The sequence below is a fragment of the Arctopsyche grandis genome, chromosome 7, assembly GCF_051622035.1.
Source record: "Arctopsyche grandis isolate Sample6627 chromosome 7, ASM5162203v2, whole genome shotgun sequence".
Lineage (NCBI taxonomy): Eukaryota > Metazoa > Arthropoda > Insecta > Trichoptera > Hydropsychidae > Arctopsyche > Arctopsyche grandis.
Genome location: NC_135361.1, coordinates 20,861,323 through 20,868,118, shown reverse-complemented (window position 1 = coordinate 20,868,118; position 6,796 = coordinate 20,861,323).

Here is a 6,796-nt window from a genome sequence, read left to right as displayed (position 1 = left end):
CCCCTGGAACTCTTCTATCAGCTTCTGCTTAAGGATAGTCCATGATCTAATTATCCCTTCTGAATCCAGGAACATTCTCGCTGTTCCTACGCAATATACTCTCCCGTAGACCAGTTGCTGCAGGGGCGTCCAGTGGAAGAACTTCGCAAATTCTTCCATGCGCACAATCCACTGGCTGATTGGCACACCACCGATCGCCTTAAACCGTGGCGCGTACGTCTCGAATTTGTCTCTATCAAAATATGGCACGTCTTCTTCTTCCTCTTCATCCTCGTCGTCATCATCTTCGTCTAAGTCCACGAACCTCTGCATCTCCACGACAGTTAGCCGACGTACAACTGACGCTGACAATGGCGTTATCGTCTTGGATATCATCATCGTCGTGTGGCGTGTTCGCTGACGTGACGTCACCGACGTCACGGGCTTCGCCTTTATGCTCGTACGCGTTCTCGTCATCGCGCGCGCGTCCTAACCTCAACTGTCAAAACTCCGCGTCGTCGTCTGACCGCTCCTGGCTGTCACTCGAAATGTCTTCAGGCATCCCGGACAAAGCCCCCAAATATAGGATCCGGATGTGAAGGATTCCAAGTGAAACGCAGATTAAGTCAGAACTATGTATTTATTAACACATATCTTCGGGCTTGTTCTCCAACAAGTGACCATAACAACACGCATCCGGTCTTTCCCATGCATACCACACACACTTTATCCCAGCTTGACCAACCATACCTACGGCTCGTTTAAAAATCAATTCTACATATATATATATATATATATATATATATATATATATATATATATATATATATATATATATATATATATATATATATATATATATATATATATATATATATATATATATATATATATATATATATATATATATATATATATATATATATATATATATATATATATATATATATATATATATATATATATATATATATATATATATATATATTCAGGTAGGGAGATGTATCTCGTTCGTATACGCTTTTGTATCTGACACAAAATTAACACAAAATTTTACGAAATCACTGATATTAAAACGCTGTTAACGGCCGATCATCTGTTTATTTTTACACTTAAATCATACTAGGATGCAATTAGTAAAATAAGTGAGTAGATGGTTAAGTTTTTAGTGCTAGATGCGTGAGGAGTCCGAGTATTTCGAAATGCAAGTGAGAGCGAGAGAAACGTGGACACGGTGGCAGTCGGACTCGGACTCCATATATATATATATATATATATATATATATATATATATATATATATATATATATATATATATATATATATATATATATATATATATATATATATATATATAGTACACTAGACTTGATTCAATATTTTTAAGAGTGAATATTTATTTGAGTTTCAACCATTTTTTAGAAGACGACTTTCTTGATAGACGAAGGATTGTTTTAAAAGTCGTATAAACACTTATAAAAGGATAGAAATTAAAAAATAATAATGATGAATTCAATTAAGCTTCGAAACGTCTGAACTCCCTGAAAAGAACCCTTTGTATACATTTTACGAGACAAAGACTCCCGCATCACTATTCCGTAAAATGGTTTATTGTTTCCGGGAAAATTCGCATGCAAATTCCCGAATGCCTACATACGGTCGAATAATAAATTTAAAATCATGAATATCATTTCAGCTTATCACAACAGCTTATAGTTTCCTTTTAACAAAACAAAAACCTTATCGCTGGGGACTTACGAGAAAAACACACCATGAAAATTGCTATGACGTGTAAGCCGTCGGATTATTTGTGCCGAAAATAAACTTTAACCCCTACAGGGCGACTGAACGGAACCTAGAATATCATTTTTTTGTGTTATTATTATATTTATAAATCCCAATGCTGGATCCGATAGAAAAATAACTGCCGTGAAAATAGAACCGTCCCGATATAAATCAGCGCAAACGAAAGTTTCGGAATCGCAAGCAATCGCCGCTATAATTCAAATACACAGAAAGTATATGTATATATATATATGTATATAAAATATGTATAACGTAATTGAACATCGGGAAGATCGTCGTCGCCGATAACAAAAATAATTTCCAAGAAATCTGAGCACGAAACTTTACGTTTAATTAAATCAGCACTGCGAGCTCTTGCTATCGATGTGTCAATTTGTCGTTCGCTCACCGAACAAAAATCATTTCGGTAGCAAAACCCGAATTGTATAATCAACAACTGGCGAAATTACATTTCATATCACCTCAAAATAAATATATACACATACATTGTGTGAATCGTATTTAATTTCATGTAGTAAATTAAAGCTCAGTAGTTAGAGTACAATGCTATCTAGTGAAGGTTGACGGCTTCGATCCCTGACCGGGTGTTGTTAGGCATACCCTGGATATATGTGACTCCAGGTCGACCGTTTCTTATTGCAGTTTGCCAATTTATCTGATTTATTGTTAAAACAGTTCCTACCAAATTGGCAGCCTACCCTCATTTGTCACCGTTATTTGAATTTAAATTTAATTTTTAATTTATAGTACATATGTATATATGTACATATTTGACCATAATGATTACCTTGATTACCATAAATTTGTACATATTTGGCCATTGTGGATTACCTTTGGGAAATCCATAATGGTAAATATGGTAAATATAAATTTATTTAAAATATATACATATATAAACATATACGCTATCGGTCATAAGCTTAAGACCAAAAGGTTTTTAGCATAATTTATACAAATTTTTACTCAAACGTAACTTTCATCGAAAAAATTGCCTTCACTTAAAATGATTTCGGCATTCTTTTCATTAAATTTTGAATTCTGATGCTTTAAAATACGTATGATTAATTGTACAGTGAATTTTAAATTAAAAAGTTCAAAGTACATTTTTTTTCTCGAGCTATCATGGATTTATCGATCCAGTTATATATTTCATTGCGTTTAAAAGGGTACGTTTTCAATCTCAATATATTTTATAATTTATTTGAATGTACTAATTCGAGCGGCAAATGATTTTAAATTACTAATATTTAATAGAAAAAACATCTAAAATTAAATATTGATTCCAATATTTAATTTTGGCACAGCAACGTTAGATTTTGAGCCAAAAATATGTAAAAATTGCGAATTTTTTTAAACGCTCATAATTTATAAACGAGAAGAAACAAACAACGACCATTGTCATGTTCGAATTAAGCGGATCAAATTTAGTAAAGATTGATTAATCTTCGCTACGGTAAGCAAAAAATATGATTTTAATTTTGTTATCATATTTAATAAAAGTACATAAAGTTTATTTCAAAATCATTTTTGTATATTATAAAATCATATTTTTTTTATTATAAAATCATACATACATACATATGTACATATGTGTAGTACATCACCGCCAAACAACAGATTTAACAAAAAAAGCCGAGCTCCACGTTATTGCATTTCGAAACGTTCAAATTGATAATAATTCCTCGTACAAAATTGACGTTTTGTAGAATAGAGAATTTTAATACAAACATATTGATTTTGCCAATGCATGTACGAACAGATAAATAAATATATATATATATATATATATATATATATATATATATATATATATATATATATATATATATATACATATGTATGTACATACATATACTACTCAATTGACACACATTTCTGAACAAATGGCAAACATTTCTGAATCATTTTTACCATAGGCGCTGTAACAAGTTGCCCCAAAGCAACACCTAAGGCTGAACACATTCTATGTATTGTAGCATATGCTGAAAGGAGCCGCCGTTATAATTGGTTTCCGAGGATTATCTCCATGCTTAAGTGCAAGTCGGCTAACAACGGAGACCCCCGAATTGACTAAGTGGTCGGTAACGGCACTCGGTCGCTTCCCACTAGAGTTCTCAGAACTGAAAGCGCGAAAGCATAGGACTAAGTGCATTGTACCGTGGGATTGCATATCCGTGTACGTGCCTAAACAATGGGGAAGTAAACGGACGTCGAAGATGCAGTAAGCGACCTGCCCTTTATAAGCAGGTACTTAGGCCATATGAAAGCATTCTGGACGGAGCACTGGCAGTGCGTGGATCTCTTTAATCACCCAATAAATGCTGTGAAGCGACTTTGACCTTTTATTCAGATCCTCCACCCACCCCTACGCAACAGTATTATACAATATAAGAATACTTATTATATAAATATATAAGTATATTTATTATAACGATCAAAAAACGGAAGGAGGGGGAGTATGCCGAATTTATTGGATTCGCCACAACAATCAAGTCTCCTGCTGGAGTTTGCCAATTAGTTGAGACGAATCCAATAAATTGGTATCCTCCTCCCATTTCTTCGCAAATTCAAATTTCTAGCATTTCAAGTTTGTTGATTCTTTTAAAAATATACTACCTGCATACTACGGGTCTACGTGACGAGACAGAATGTTAAACGACAGAAAACGCAAAGATCGAAAATCGAAAGATCTTAAGTCGAAAAAAATGGTGCATGGTAAACGGTACATACTCACTTAATTTGCGCGAGCAGGATACAACAGTAACAAGAGGAACATGCTTTTCCTCCCGTATTCTGCGCGCGCACATTAATACGGGAGGAAAAGCCTGTTCCTCTTGTTCCTGTTGTATCCTGCTCGCGTAAATTAAGTGAGTATGTACCGTTTACCATGCACCATTTTTTTTTTTTGATCTTTCGACTTAAGATCTTTCGATTTTCGATCTTTGCCTTCCGATATTTGCGTTTACTGTCGTTTAACATTCTATCTCGTCACGGAGACCGGCATACTACATATGTGCAATTTTTTGTATATTAATCTCTTTTGTATTATATATGTAAATTTACTGTATTGTTTAAAATTATAGTACCTACATATGTACAAAATAATCTGACAATAGGTGTCACTTTTGATTAATTCCTGTAATGGCACTCAAGATAAAAATGTATGTAATAAAATAATATATATATATATATATATATATATATATATATATATATATATATATATATATATATATATATATATATATATATATATATATATATATATATATATATATATATATATATATATATATGCATGTGTACAAATGATCAACTTTCAAATTGATACACATACATATGTACATACCAACAAATATGTGTGTACGTGTGTGTGCGTTTAATCATCTCGGGCCGGGTTAATACCATTTCAATAGGTCTATATTTCAGCTCCGGTCCGACTGTGACAGGTAAATAATGTACCTTTACAGAGCTGAAAATTGCCAGAAATTTTTCACCTTCACACAGTGGGAATAATAAACGGATATTTTTTTCAAGGTGGTGGCGGTGGGCGGGGGGTGAGGAGGCTGTGAAGAAAAACTGGCTAAACTTTTTTTCATCCCCCCACCACCCCACGTTATCCTTCGTCCACCCACAGAGCCACCTCTTAAACGACGTGCGCCGACCTTTTTTATCACTGTAAAATCTGTTTGGAAACTTTTAAATCTTCCGGCTTATTTATCGCTCTATTATTATTATATTATATAATGGGACGACGGAATCCGTGGTGGGTGGGTGGGCGGACGGGCGGGTCGATTTTTTAATAGAATTCTTTTGTAACTACTCAGAATGCGAATTTGTTTTATGCGACTTTCGGCGACTCCATGTCCATTATGTCGGCATTATTTTCGAAAGTGTGCGATTTGCGTTGTTATATGGCGTGGAAAATGCGGATTTTTCCGACTTTCCTCGCGCATATAAGATCCGAGAACGAACCCTAGTGACGACACGTTTCCATATTAAATTCGCATGCTAAATGATATTTTATACAACGCGAAAATATTTAAAAGCATCCTACTGACACAATGAATTTTCATACAATACATATCATATTCGAAATGTACTATAATATATACGGAAAAAAATGTACATATGTGAGAACATCGCTCACCTGGTTTTACATAATATATCAACTTTGGTGCATCGTGTTTGAATGCAGTTATTGCAGATGCATCTCAAATGGGTGTAATCACTATCGACGAACAGTGATTGACGACACCTGACACTTTAGAACCCAAAACGGATTTATTTGCTGAACCGAAACAATGCAATAATGAGACTACTTGTATATATATAAAGCAATTAGTTCCATTTCAAACGTATGGAAAATAAACAGTAGCCTTCTCTCCATAGTAACTGAAAACTAGAACAAATTTTTAATTAAAAATTTTGAATTCAAAAATCAAACAAACGAATATCAGATTCAATAACTAAACCGATTTTTTTTTCACAGTGCAGTGCAATGTTTCCGATTACTTGCATATTTCCTGCAATTAGATGCATTTATTATATTAATGGAAATATGAACATCATGGCTGTGGATTTCCGGTGATTATCAGTATGTACGTACATATTATTATACCGCTTCTTCATTTTATGTGACTAATCTAATTGAAAACGCCGTTCTATCTATGATAAGTTTCAACTGATAATCGAAAATTCAATTTGGTACATATGTACTATATGTATATAATATATAGTCATTTCCCAGAAAGACCTGTAAATAGATATTTAATTTTGAATATAGCAAACTCAGGAGAATTCAGGATACACGTGCCTTGGCGTAATTTTCCGTAAAGCCTGTAAAATGTAATTTCCGCGTATCAATCTTCAGGATGCACGCGGCCAAGCTTCAATCGATCCCCGCGAATAGGCTTTCGGGGATAATCTCGCCGAATTTTCCCGGAGAAAAATCGCCTCGTTCCATTTCCGCAGCGACGGCAGAGGAGAGAGAGACGAATAAAAAAACTTT